Raw genomic sequence first — 13,627 nt, forward strand, 5'->3', positions numbered from 1 at the left:
GTCTCAGCTCTGCTGCCGTTTGATGAGTATTGAGGGTGGATTATGCGTACCAGCACCTTGCTAACTAGCTGTACAAAGAAGACGACATTTCGATTCGTAGCTGCATTTCCTTGTTAGTTCATAAAAGTTTTCATGTAAAATTATCTTTCATGTATGGTGTATTTGTGTGAGCTATTAATAAAACTTCACCATGATATGATTATGATGTGAGAAAGCCTCTTCCCTTTTGCTCTGTGTCCAACAAGTCTGTAGGCTAATTTCAGGTTCAGCAGGATCAAAGTAAAATAAGGGTTTAAAATAATTCAACTCATACTTTCAGGTTCAGCAGGATACAAATACCATACAAACTTCTGGCACCAAAAAAACCAAAACAAAAAAAAGAAAAAAAAGAAAAAAAAAACCCAAAATTATCTAAATCAATTGCGGTGAACGTGGATCGAACACGTGACCTTCAGATCTTCAGTCTGACGCTCTCCCAACTGAGCTATCCCCGCTCTAACGATCTTACTGGCCAAATGTAACTATTTAACTAGATATTAGATTTGACATGGTTGCGCATATTGATAAATTGAAGGTATCTCTTAGTGAATCTGTCTAAACAGAAAGTATTAAGTAAATATATAATCAAATTATAAAGCAAAAGGAAAACAAATTGACCTCTTGCCAGTTGATTCTGAGTAGCTTTATCGAGATCTGTTTGGGCCCAAATTCGGCACGCCCAAGACCAAAAGACAGGCCCATGATAAAATTGCCTGCCCAGCCCAGAGACTTGAGAAAAACAAAAATAAGATACAGACAGTTTGGGCTTCACACCAAGAATGTTGGAAATAAAGCCTCAGCCCAAAGAAAGCCCAAATGTGGAAACTCTCGAAATAGGCTTCAAAGATCAGCCCGTAATTTTTGTTAGGTTCAAACCCAAAGGATCAAAGACACACCCACGTGATTGCCTCAACTTTGGAAAAGTCAGCAATTCCAACTAAAGTTTAAAAATGTGAGAGGGATGTCTCTGAAACACTGCCAATTGAAGATCAAAAACCCATCTGTGTTCGAGATTTTGCTACAAATCAATACACCATCTCCCAAGGAATTCACGGATCACGCCTTCTAAGTTAGAACGGGAAACAGGGAACCACTCAGAAAATACAAAAGAAAAAGAGCCAAACCGCCATAAAAAGCCCACACAGACGGTGGCGTTGGTTGAATTAGAAAGCTGCCACCCAGGAAACCAGGGAAGGGACTGTTTTTAGGAGGTGACTGCTCAAAACCTATCTGCCTTGATTGATAAGAAACCCTTCTTACTTTACATTATAAGAGATCTTTTTGCCGCCCATTATTTAGAATTAAGAATTACCTCCTTAAGAGGGTCTCTTATAAAAACGAAAGTAGGCAAAGAAACAAAGGGGACACTCAATTCATCAATCAATCAAAAAAAACAAACAAGAAAAAGCTCACTTGGATCCCAAGAGAAAAACAGCTTTAGATCAGAATTCCAAAGTTCAGACTTAGAAAATAAGTCTTCTGAAAACGAGATCCCTCTCGTTACAAATTTGGTTCAGCAAAAGCCAAGACAAACATAGTTTGAGTTTTCACAAATATGAAAACCTCAACAAATTTTACAGCATAGTTCCAGCTTGCTAAATCCCCGAGAAGTTTCTACCCAAGCAGAAATGGGATTCCAGCCATCTTTTTGTCTTTCTAGAGTTGATTTCTCCCTTCTTAATTTTGTAGAAGGCAGTTCTGCCTGAAACAGTCTATTTTATTATTATATATTCTGGCCAGAACAACCATTTGATACTGAGATAAATTATGAAAGTCCTCACCAGTCTGAGGCAAGAAAAGAACTTACTTGGGAGATATTCCTCACCCAAATTCACAATCATTTGTTTTAGAAGTCAGTAACTTGAGGCGCAAGTTATCCACTCTAAAAATAAGTCTGCTAGAATTTACATTGCTAGCAGTGGCACGCTCACACACCAAAGAAAGCTGACTTGTCGACCAACAAGTGGTCTCCAAGCCAGTGGGGAACTTCGCCCTTCCACCTCAGGAGTAAACACGAAAACGGGTGAACAATTTGGCACGCCCAGTGGGACTTCTCAGTATACATACTCTGACAGAATCATTCACAGATTTACAAATATGGAGAAAAACAAGATGGTTCTCAGGGAAGGCCTCGAGTCAGAAGAAAGCGATGCTAGGCAATCTGCCCACGGCAGTATAGGAAGTAGACGTTCCAAGACTGGCTCCAAAAGGATGAATCAAATACAGGAGTCAGTACTCCGACAAGAAATCACAGTACAAAGGAGCCAGGACACACTCAATAACATGACAGCCATGATGCAATGGCAGGTTAACAGACAGTTCCGGAAGGATCGAGAATCCGCCATGGCCAGAATTCCAAACCTGGATCCTATACTCCAGCAGTTAGATCTCCCGTATGGCCCTCCGCCAGGATTAACGTGGCCATACCAGGAAAATCCCCTAGTTGCACAGATGGTTGGAGTGCCAGACCACAGAGAAATTCAGGCTGGTCCGAGGGAAGGAGCCCTTCCTAATCAAGAACATGAAGCCCCAACTCAACCAGATAACCTGGCACTGGCTCAGAACCAGCCAGAACCTCAGCCCATTCCACCTCATGTGGTCTCACATGATCAACCTTTGGCGCTTCTGCCTGAACCACCGGCAGTATTGCCATATAGACCCAGAAGGATGGACCCTAATCCATTCCCTCCACTTGCAAGAGGGAGGAGAGGCCGAGGAGGGAACAACCTTTTTGCTAATCATGACAGGAATAGACCGGGGACAAACTGGAGGAATCATCCAGAAGTCGAAGAGCAGGAAGAACACAGGGAGGAAGTTCCACCCAGACCACACAGAGCAGAACCCAGGTTTGATTACGTTCAGCCAGAGCAGGGACAAAATCTTCCCCCAGTCAATGCTTTGAATGACATAGGAGCATTGCAAAGAATGATCAGAGAAATCATGGATCCCGAGGCTAGAAGAGGGGAAAGGCCTACTTATAGAAAGCCATACCCAGCCTATATCGATCAAATACCGTTGTCTCCTGGTTTCAAAGTACCAAACTTCACTCTGTTCAATGGGGAGGACCCCCATGCTTCTTCAGTTGAACACATAGGCAGGTTCTCCATCCAATGCATAGCTATTGAGAACAACCCTCTACTGAAACTAAGGCTTTTCAGCAACTCTCTCTCTGGACAAGTTTTTACCTGGTACACCAGCCTGCCAGCTAACTCTGTTCAAACCTGGGAACAAATGGAAAATGTCTTCCATGACTACTATTACAGGATTCAGCCAGAAGTCACCATCAGTGATCTAGCTGCCCTCAAGCAAAGTGAAGATGAACCGGCTCAAGATTTCATAACCAGGTTCAGAAAGCTCAAGATGAAGTGCCGAATCCCTATGGAAGAAAGACACTTCATCCAGATGGCCCAAGCCGCCCTTAAAATCTCTCTCAGGAAGAGGTTCGACGGGATATTGTTCGGAGATCTGGCAGAACTGGCTGATAAGGCATCCAAATATGAGGAGTTACTCAGGGAAGAACAACAAAGGAGGAACTCCTCCAAAGGTACATACTATAAAACCCCTTCTTCTTCAGTCCACCTGATCGAGGTGGAATCACAAGAAGATACAGAAGAATCAGAAGAGAAAGAGGTTTCAGTGGCAGAAATGGCAAAACTAAAACATCCCATTAGTTGTAAAAGCCCTCACAAAGCCACCTAAAGACCAAAAGCCACCGCCATTCACAGGAGGATTCGTTCCAAACAAGCCAACACAAAACAAGGTTTACTCTTTTGACTTAACCAAGGTTGATGCCTTGTTCGACGAAATGCTACTGCAGAAGGCAATAGAAACGCCTCACAGAATACCGAAGCCGGAAGAACTCAAGGGCAGACAGTACTGCAGGTGGCACAACTCTTGGAACCATTCTACCAATAGTTGTGTTGTTTTCAGGGACGTGATACAAGAAGGAATAACGGCAGGAAGGTTGAAACTGGTAGAAAAACCACCATCGGTCACAACGGATCCCTTTCCTCAACCTCAAGTCAATATGGTCAACCTAAATTGGCCAGAACAGAGGAAAACCGAGCCAATCACAGATGCTGGTTGCAGCAGAGGTAGAAGAATCATAAGGGAGACCAGTCAAATACCAAGAGCGACCATCTTGGCTGGGGTAGTGCTCTGTGGTAGGTGCAAATGTGAAACAGAGCTAGAGGTGGTTCTAGACAGACAAAATCAGCCCACACCTAGTGTCTTTGACAGGATTGGAACCTCATCCCGAGACAAAACAAGGCAGAAGAGCTGTCTTAGGCCTACACAATATAGCGAGAGGAGGATGGAGCAACCCAGAAAGGAAATACCAGTCAAGACACTCGGAAACGAAAGACCCTTGGCAACGATCATAGAAGGGAGATGGTATTCCGTAGGAAGAAGCGGTAGACCGACTCTGGAGCTGACCAGAACTCAGAAAAGGAGAATCCAGAGGCAATACTGCACATATCTTAAGAGCCAAGATAATACGCAGGTACGTTCACAACCCAGTTCTGCCAGGAAAGGAAAAAATCCTGAAACACTTCCCCAGACAGAACAGAAAGCTTGCCAGTCAAGGGAATTGCTGAAAACAGAACCGCCAGCCAGGTCTCCTATCCATGTAGCCTCGTCGTCCAACAGTCGTCCTGACACCACGCAGACACCAGAGAAATCCGGGTCTACCCCGTTACAAGGAGAAGACGACTACACTGAGGAATATGAAGAAGAGCAATTGGACTATGAACCTTCTACAGATGATCAGAAAGAGCCCCTCGAAGTAGCAGAACAGGATGACTGGACGAAAGAATACGGGGAAGAATTAATGGAATTTGGTGAAGAATTGGACCCAGAAACAGAAGCTTTTGGCGCAGAATTAGAAGACCTCCTACAGGGTGATCTGGGAATTAACATGGTATTCATCCTACCAGGTAAATTCAAGGCTGCCGAAGGACAAGAAAGCACTCTGGAAGGAGATGTTTTCTCTCAGGAAAGCTTTGAATGTAGATTGGCAGAAGCAGAGGAGCCACCAGAACCACAAGCAGACAACCCCAGGACAGGCAGAACAGCCAATAAACCAGCTACAGAGCAACCTTGTTTCGCCAAGCCAACCAGAGAAATGGCAAATCGCCTCAGACCTTTGTTTATAACGGCAAATCTTGGGGGTATTCCTATTTCCAAGATCATAGTAGATGGAGGTGCAGCCATTAATCTATTACCCCATAGAATGCTGACCAAGTTGGGCAGGACAGAGAAAGATCTGATTCCAACACGATTGACCGTCACCAACTTCGCTGGGGGCATCACCAAAATACATGGCATCTTAGATGTAGATGTCATAGTCGGAAGCAAAGAGTTGAAAATAGCATTCTTTGTTATAGACACTACTTCCACCACCTACAATGCACTACTTGGCAGGGATTGGATTCACCAGAGCCTTTGTATTCCTTCCACCCTCCACCAGCAGTTAGCACTATGGAATGAAGAAGGCTGCATGGAGATTATAGAGGCCGATCCACGGCCATTCCTGCCCTCTGCCATGTGCTTTGAAGCAAGGTATTATCATGATGACCTCGGTCCTTTCACATTCCTTGGAGTCAATCAGAACGGCCGCCCACATGGTGTCACGGCCCAAAGACTCATTGAAGAAGGTTTAGCCAGTTCTCTAGAGGACTGGAATAGACCTTTTTGTGCTGAACTTCCAGAACTCTGATGTTTAGTCCCAATCAACTGGACAAGGATCGAGCTGCAACAATCCGATCCATCACAAAAAGATTGTTGATATACTGGGGAGAAGGAAGGCTTTTCATACAGAATCCAGCCATCAATATGGCAGAATTCACCCATGAAAGCACAAAAGAACAAGAGGAGGAAATTTTACAGGAGGAAGTATTAGATTTTGCACCAGCAGCACTGGATGACTCCCTGCCAGAAGTACAGGATTCTCTACAGGAGATAAACTTAGGGACAGAAGAAGATCCAAGGCCTATTTTCATCAGCACACTTTTGAAGGAACCACTCAAGACTGAACTCATGGCACTTTTGCAGGAGTTCAGAGATTATTTTGCCTGGCATTACCGCGAAATGCCAGGATTGGACAGGCAGTTAGTGGAGCACAAGCTGCCAATTAAAGATGGCTACCTTCCAGTCAAACAGGCCAGAAGAAGAATGTCTATGGACACAGAACTAAAGGTCAAAGAAGAGATAGAAAGGCTGCTCAAGGCAGGATTCATCAGGCCAGCCGTCTATGCCGATTGGTTAGCAAATATTGTACCTGTTCTCAAAAGAAAAACAGGGGCAGTTAGAATCTGCGTGGATTACAGAAATCTGAATGAGGCATCTCCTAAAGACGAATATCCTATGCCAATGGCAGACATGCTAGTAGATGGAGCTGCTCATAACCTGATGCTATCTTTCATGGACGGCAATGCAGGTTATAACCAGATTATGATGGCAGAACAGGACATCCACAAGACAGCCTTTATGTGTCCAGGACATATAGGTGCTTTCGAATATACTGTAATGCCCTTCGGTTTGAGGAATGCAGGGGCCACCTACGAAAGGGCAATGAATTCTATTTTTCATGATATGATAGGACATTCCTTGGAAGTATACATAGATGACGTGGTGATTAAATCCCCTGAGGAAGGAAACCACGTAGCAAGCCTAAAAAAGGCATTCCTAAGAATGAGGCAACACAAACTAAAAATGAACCCCAAAAAATGTGTTTTTGGAGTCCAAGCAGGAAATTTCTTAGGATTCTTGGTCCACCAGAGAGGTATAGAGGTTGACAGAAATAAAGCAAAATCCATCATAGAAGCTCTACCACCTCGGAACAAGAAGGGACTTCAAAGTCTCTTAGGAAAAATCAATTTTCTAAGGAGATTCATATCCAATTATGCAGGAAAAATCCAACCTTTTTCTTCCCTGTTAAGGCTGAAGTAGGAACAGACATTCAAATGGGAAGAACAGCACCAACAGGCTTTCCAGGAAATAAAGCATTACCTCTCAAACCCACCAGTTCTGTCCCCGCCAAAAAGAGGCAGACCACTCAAGCTTTATGTATCTGCATCAGAAGTATCCATTGGAAGTCTTTTAGTTCAAGACAACAAAGAAGGAAAGGAACAAGCAGTCTATTATCTAAGCAGAACATTAACAGAAGTGGAGAGAAGGTATTCCGCAATAGAAAGGCTCTGCCTGGCCTTGTATTTCACTGCTGTAAAGCTCAGGCACTACATGCTGCCACACACTATCTACATCATTGCCAAGACAGACTTAATCAAATACATGCTAACAAGACCAATGCTGAGGGGCAGAATTGGGAAATGGACTTTGGCTTTGACAGAATTCACCTTCAGGTATGTCCCTCAGAAAGCTGTCAAAGGGCAAGCTGTGGCAGACTTCTTGGCAGATCACCCGGGAGAGGAAATTGAAAACATGGATTCTTTGGACATAGCAAATGCAGATCTGCTAACTAGAGCTCATGTTTGCCTTAACAATCCAATCTACTCGATTCATCTCACACCTTGGAAACTATATTTTGATGGATCAAAGACAGACAAGGCTTCAGGAGCAGGGATTGTTCTGGAAGAACCATTAGGGGTCAGACATTGCTATTCCTTCCAGTTAGATTTCCAATGCACCAACAACAGGGCCGAGTATGAAGCTTTGATTATAGGGCTCGAGATGTTGGTAGAATTAGGAGTCCACTCCGTCGAAATCTTGGGAGATTCCATGCTTGTCCTAAAACAGATTGCTGGAGAATATAAGTGTCTAAATCCTTCTCTGGCTGTATATCTAGTAGCAGCTAGAAATCTGCTAACAGAATTTAGAGAAGCTACTTGGGAGCACATCCCAATGGAGGAAAACTTTGCAGCCAATGAACTGGCTCAGGTGGCATCAGGCATACAAATGCCCGAAGACTGCGTCCAAAGGATCATCAAGATAGGAAGGAAAAGTCTACCATCTGTTTTGACTAGAGGAATGGAGATAGAAGTCAATTCTGCCTTGATAACTGAAGATGATTGGAGGGAGCCTATCATGACTTACTTACGATATCCCACTCTGCCCTCTAAGAAAAGAGTCAGAATCATGGCTACAAACTACCTCATGTGGAATGAAGATTTGGTCCGAAAAAGTAAGGATGAGGTACTATTAAGGTGCCTCGGGAAGACAGAATATATGAAAGTCATGGGAGAAACCCATGAGGGGATCTGTGGAGCTCACCAAAGGGGAAGGAAGATGTGCTGGTTAATTAGAAGGTATGGCTACTTCTGGCCAACCATGATGAAGGATTGCATCAACTATTCCAAAGGATGTGAGGCCTGTCAAAGGCACGGCCTAATCCAGCAGGCCCCTTCGATTCCCATGAACCCAGTAGTAAAACCATGGCCTTTTAGGGGATGGGCAATAGATCTCATTGGCAAGATCTATCCAGCCAGCAACCAGCAGCATTGTTTCATTATTGTTGCTACAGACTACTTCACCAAATGGGTGGAGGCCAAGCCAGTAAAAATCACAACATCTCAAGAGATCATCACCTTCATAGAAGAACAGATCATACAAAGGTTTGGCATTCCAGAATCAATCACAACTGATAGGGGTTCTTCTTTCATATCTAGGGACATGCTAGATATGGCAGAAACATTCAAGTTCAAACTCCTTCAATCTACTCCTTACTATGCTCAAGCTAATGGACAGGCAGAGTCAAGTAACAAGGTGATTATCAATATCATCAGAAAAATGCTAGAGAAGAATCCAAAGCAGTGGCATGAGAAGTTATCAAAAACTTTGTGGGCATACAGAACTTCAAAAAGAGAAGCAACTGGGATGACCCCCTATGCTCTAACCTACGGCCATGATGCAATTCTTCCCATGGAGATAGCAGTCCAGTCTCTTAGAATTGCTCACCAGCACGGTCTCACTGGGGAGGATTACTCTCAAGCCATGTTGCTGGAATTGGAAGAATTGGATGCAAGCAGAATTGACACCCTCAACAAACTCTTAGCAGGAAAACAGGCTGTATCAAGGGCCTACAACAAAAGAGTCAGAAACAAGAGTTTTGAAGAGGGAGAGATAGTCTGGAAGGCAATTCTGCCCCTTGGAGCACACATAGGTGGATATGGGAAATGGTCACCTACATGGGAAGACCCTTTTATAATTAATCAAATCCTCGGAATGAGGGCATACAGGTTGCAGGACCGAGATGGAGTTGTTCATTTTGCCCCAATCAATGGTAAATGGTTAAAGAAGTTCTATCCAACCATGTGGGATTCGCAGGCTGTACAAACAGATCCCGGGATAGAAGAAGAACAAGATTGACTTTTTTTTGTTTTTTTGAAAAGAATCTTGTTTAGATCTGTTTTTGCTTTAAAGTTGTTTTTGTTTTTACTTTCAAAGCCGTGTCCGGTTATTGCATCAAGAATAAATAAAAGGCAGTAGAATGCTTTGAAAGCTTATATAAGAATAGCCACCTTCGCGGCAAATTATTCGAACAATAGAAAGAAGGAAGAAGCTAAAATCCTAGTTTTCTAAGAGTCTCCTGCAGGTTCGCCTTCTTGACAGAAAGCTCTTTCTGGAGCAGCACCCCCTGATGAATTGAAGCCTCTGCAATTTCCAAAGCTGGCCTGGAAGCTGCAACCATACTTTGCACAAGGAAAGTAGCCTTGGTTTTAGAACTCAGTCCAGCCCCAAGCCTGCTCTGCACCTCCCTGCATTCTGCCAGTTGTTTTTGGAGCTCTTTAATCTGCTTCTCCAGCTTGTCCGCAGTAGCCCTCACTTCCTTGTATCCGGCCACCATCTGATCCAGTTCTGCTTTCTGCTTTGCAAAATCAGCCAGGTTGGCTTCATGAGTGGCCTTGCAGAATTCAGAAGTCTTGAAAGTAGGCCTGAGATCCTCATAGCGATCATGCAGATTGAGCACATCTCTGGCCAAGCTTAGGCCCATCTCAAGGATAGGTTTTGGAGCCATGTTCTGTCTGTGAAGCAGGTCCAGGTCCTTCATCAGCTGATTTAAGGCTTCATTGTCTTGATCAAACTCCAGCTCATTGGACTGCCAGATTTTCAACCTCTCCATGGCCTCCTCCACTGCCCTAGATTTTGCCTTGCCTGAAGGAGAGCTGAGTTTCTCCAGTCTGTCCAATTGGGCATCCAGATCCATGGCTTCAAACTCTTCGAGTTCTGGATCAGCAAAAGAAGCCGTGGCAGATGATCCTGGAAGGGAATGAATGGGCATCTGCAAGAAGAAAGCATAAGGTAAGACCAGGCAGAAAGTGGAAAATAAAGGCCCAAAAGTTATGAAAACTTACAGCAACAATGGGAGGCTTCTGGGGACTGGTAACCGCTGCCAGGACGCCAACAGCTTTAGGCACTTCTACCTGAAAAGGCTACAATAGTTAAAAATAAAGAACAAGGCAGAAATGCAGGAGAGTGTGGACAGATAAGAAAGAAAGTTACCACAACCACAGGGGCAGCGGCGGTTGTTTCCACTTCAGCCTCCGGAACCACAATAGACAGTTCTGCCTGATCCACAGGCTCTGATGCAGACCGCTCCGCCTGATCCTCAGCCCCTGGAACGGCAGTAGAATGCTCTGCCTCGGCATCCTCAAATAGGGCTAGTTTTGAGCTAGTCAGCTCAGCCCTTGGACCCCCTTGTTGCTTCTGCGCCAAGGCAATGCTCTCTGCAATCACCTCAGCAGGGATCTCCTCCTACAAAACAGGGGTCAGAACGAAAGAAACAGGGCAAGAAGGGAACTGATGCGAATCACAGAAATAAAACTTACCTCTCCTTCCACCACTGCCGTTTTTTCCTGAGGCGTTTCTTCCAGCTCTTCCAATTCTTTTTCCTGCTCCACCTCCTCAAAAGCCTCTCGCAGCTCTTCATCCGTCCCGGAGGTAGTGGTGGGAACTGCTGCCGTTTCTTCCACGGCGACATACTCCTCCTCACTCCTATTTTTAAGTTTTTTCAACTTGGTAGGAGGAGGGGAAGGACTTCCAGCTGCACATAACGAAAAAGCAGTATTAGGGAAAAGAAGGCAAGACAGAATAAATTTAAAGGGAATGGTTGGAACATCACGAGCTTACCTGAAATGCCGGGCCGCGTGGTATTATCCGTAGAAGGGGCGGTCCTTTCCTTTTTCTTCTGCCAGAAAGAACGGCCTCGGTAGGTGTTTGTTCTGTCTGGACCTCATCTCCTTCATCTGCAGAAGGGAGCTCCAAGTCCCCGGCAGAAATAACAGAAGAGACTGCACCAAGGCATTAGACATTAGAAACCAATCCAGCAGGAAAAGACAGAATAGAATTAAAAGAAAAGACTTACCAATCACTTCTCCAGCATGAACAGACTGCCCACCTACGCTGGTCAAAGAAGGATCTGATACAGGCAGAATAGACATTAGAATTCGATCATCAGGACAGAACGAATCCCAGACAGAATCAGAAATCTACCTTCTATGATTTGCGCGTTGATATCCTTGATAGTCTGGATCATATGCGTCTTGGCATCCCCATCCGCAAAAACGACCCAGTTTTCCCAACCATCGAACAGCACCTTGAGGGCAGTGACAGAAGCAGGCAGACTTTGGAATCTGGCTTTCCACCATGCGTCAAAGTCGGCAGAACTGCAGGAATTCAGCTCCCACGAAGGATAGAGGGCATCCGTGCTGTTGTTGATTTTGTTCACTGCACACTGGGCATCCTTGTGCACCTCCAGATCATCTGCATCCCTTCAAGAAGAGGCCCGGTTACAACTCCGATATGATTTCAGCGGAATGAGTTGGGGACAACCAATCTGCCTTGCGCAAAAGTTGGGATGGTAGACTTCTGCCCCCATATGATAGTTTGGAGGTTTACCCCCACCATGGGGTAGATCTCTGGGCAGAGTAATACTCAGAAATTTCCTCCTGAAATCTGTTCTGGCAGCTTCATCTTCTGGCTCCTTCTCAAACAACCGAAATCCGGTCTGGAACCAATGATAGGTCCTCATGATCACCACTTGCCACTGAGCTGCCGACCTCTTTGTACAATGCCTGAAGAGCATCAAATACTCCTCAATAGAACGCTTTGGCACTTCTGCCGACATCAGAGGAAGAGCCAGGACTTGATCTTCAGGCAGAACTATGTCTGGGAACCTTAGTTCTGGAAAATAAACCTGCAGCCAGATCTGGATCATCCAGAATGCGCCAGGAGCTGACAGGTTCAATGGGTTCTTCAGGGTGGCAGTGTGCAGATTCTTGAAAAGGTGAGCCAGAACTGTAGGCCCGAGCCCCACATCAGTGTGATTGTGGAGTGCTTCTGCCAAGTGTCTGTACTCTAGCAGAACTGCAGAAGACCGATTGGGGAGAATGAACCGATTCAGCCAATACAGAAGGAACAACATATGTTGCTGATCCTTGTCCTTCTCAGCACTGAATTTCTTCAGATAGTTGGAGAAATAGCAGTTTTGGTTGATCACGGCTGGAGGGATAGTAAAAGGAGTGGCCACTTTCTCTTGATTCCTTCGCCTGTGATAATCTCCAACGGCATCAACAAGCCTACCATGGGGCCTGAACCCAAAAATCTGAGCCATATCCAGCAAGGTTGGCGCCATAGGACCCACACGGAAGTCAAATGTATTGCTGGCAGAATTCCAGAAGCATAAAGCAGCAGCAAGCAGATTCTCATCTCTGTTAATCGACTGTTTGGACAGAAAAATGGCGTCATAAATCCCAGCTCTCCTCCAGTGACCCCCATATCTCGGGAGAAGTCTATCAATCCAGTCTGCCCATTTGACCGGACTATTCCTCACCTCGCTGGACGGGAAGGACCGGCTCAAATTCTTGCTAACCCAAGAATAAGAAGCAGGGCAGAAGAGCTCTCAAAACACAAAGGAGCCTCGGCATCCTTTTTTAGCAATTCTGCCATCTCAGCTGGAACAGGACCAAACCAGTGAGGCCCTAACACCAGGGTGTTCTCGAACAAATGGAGGACATTCTCGTCCGGATTCTTCTGGGCAAAGGGATGAAGCTTGCTCCTGATTTCTATCGCGTGAGCATCAATCCCGCTCCCAGTGATATAATTGGGAGGAACTGGAGCGGAAGAAGACTGAGCGCGGGACCTTGGGGAAGACATTTCTGATTCAAGGGAAGAAGCAGAAGAAAGGGAGGTCTGAAGAAAGCTATGGAAATCTCGAAGAAAAAAAAACTCGCAGGAACAAGAGTCGGAAGGTTTAGGGTTTCTTTTTCAGAAGCTATGAATTTGAATTTCTTTTAAAGAAGGGCTCGAAAACGTGGGAAGAAGAAGATGGGACGGCACCTGATGATTATTAGCTAGTAACTAGCTAATAACTAGCCGTTTTCCCACGAACTCTAGTTCGTAGCAGGCAAACGTGGCAGACGTGGGCGAAAACACGGAAGAAACTGGCGCGCGAATTAAATGGCAAAACATTAAGTCTGAAACCGTTCCAAAACGATTCAGACTTAGGGGGCATTGTTTGGGCCCAAATTCGGCACGCCCAAGACCAAAAGACAGGCCCATGATAAAATTGCCTGCCCAGCCCAGAGACTTGAGAAAAACAAAAATAAGATCCAGACAGTTTGGGCTTCACACC

The 13,627-nt window shown here is 45.0% G+C and overlaps 1 non-coding gene across 1 annotated transcript; it reads right to left on the reverse strand.

Annotated features, from left to right (window-relative positions):
- On the reverse strand, positions 422-494 carry TRNAF-GAA. The gene has a single exon. It is a non-coding gene; the product is annotated as a tRNA-Phe (tRNA).

Source organism: Prunus persica, chromosome G3, assembly GCF_000346465.2.
Source record: "Prunus persica cultivar Lovell chromosome G3, Prunus_persica_NCBIv2, whole genome shotgun sequence".
Classification (NCBI taxonomy): Eukaryota; Viridiplantae; Streptophyta; class Magnoliopsida; order Rosales; family Rosaceae; genus Prunus; species Prunus persica.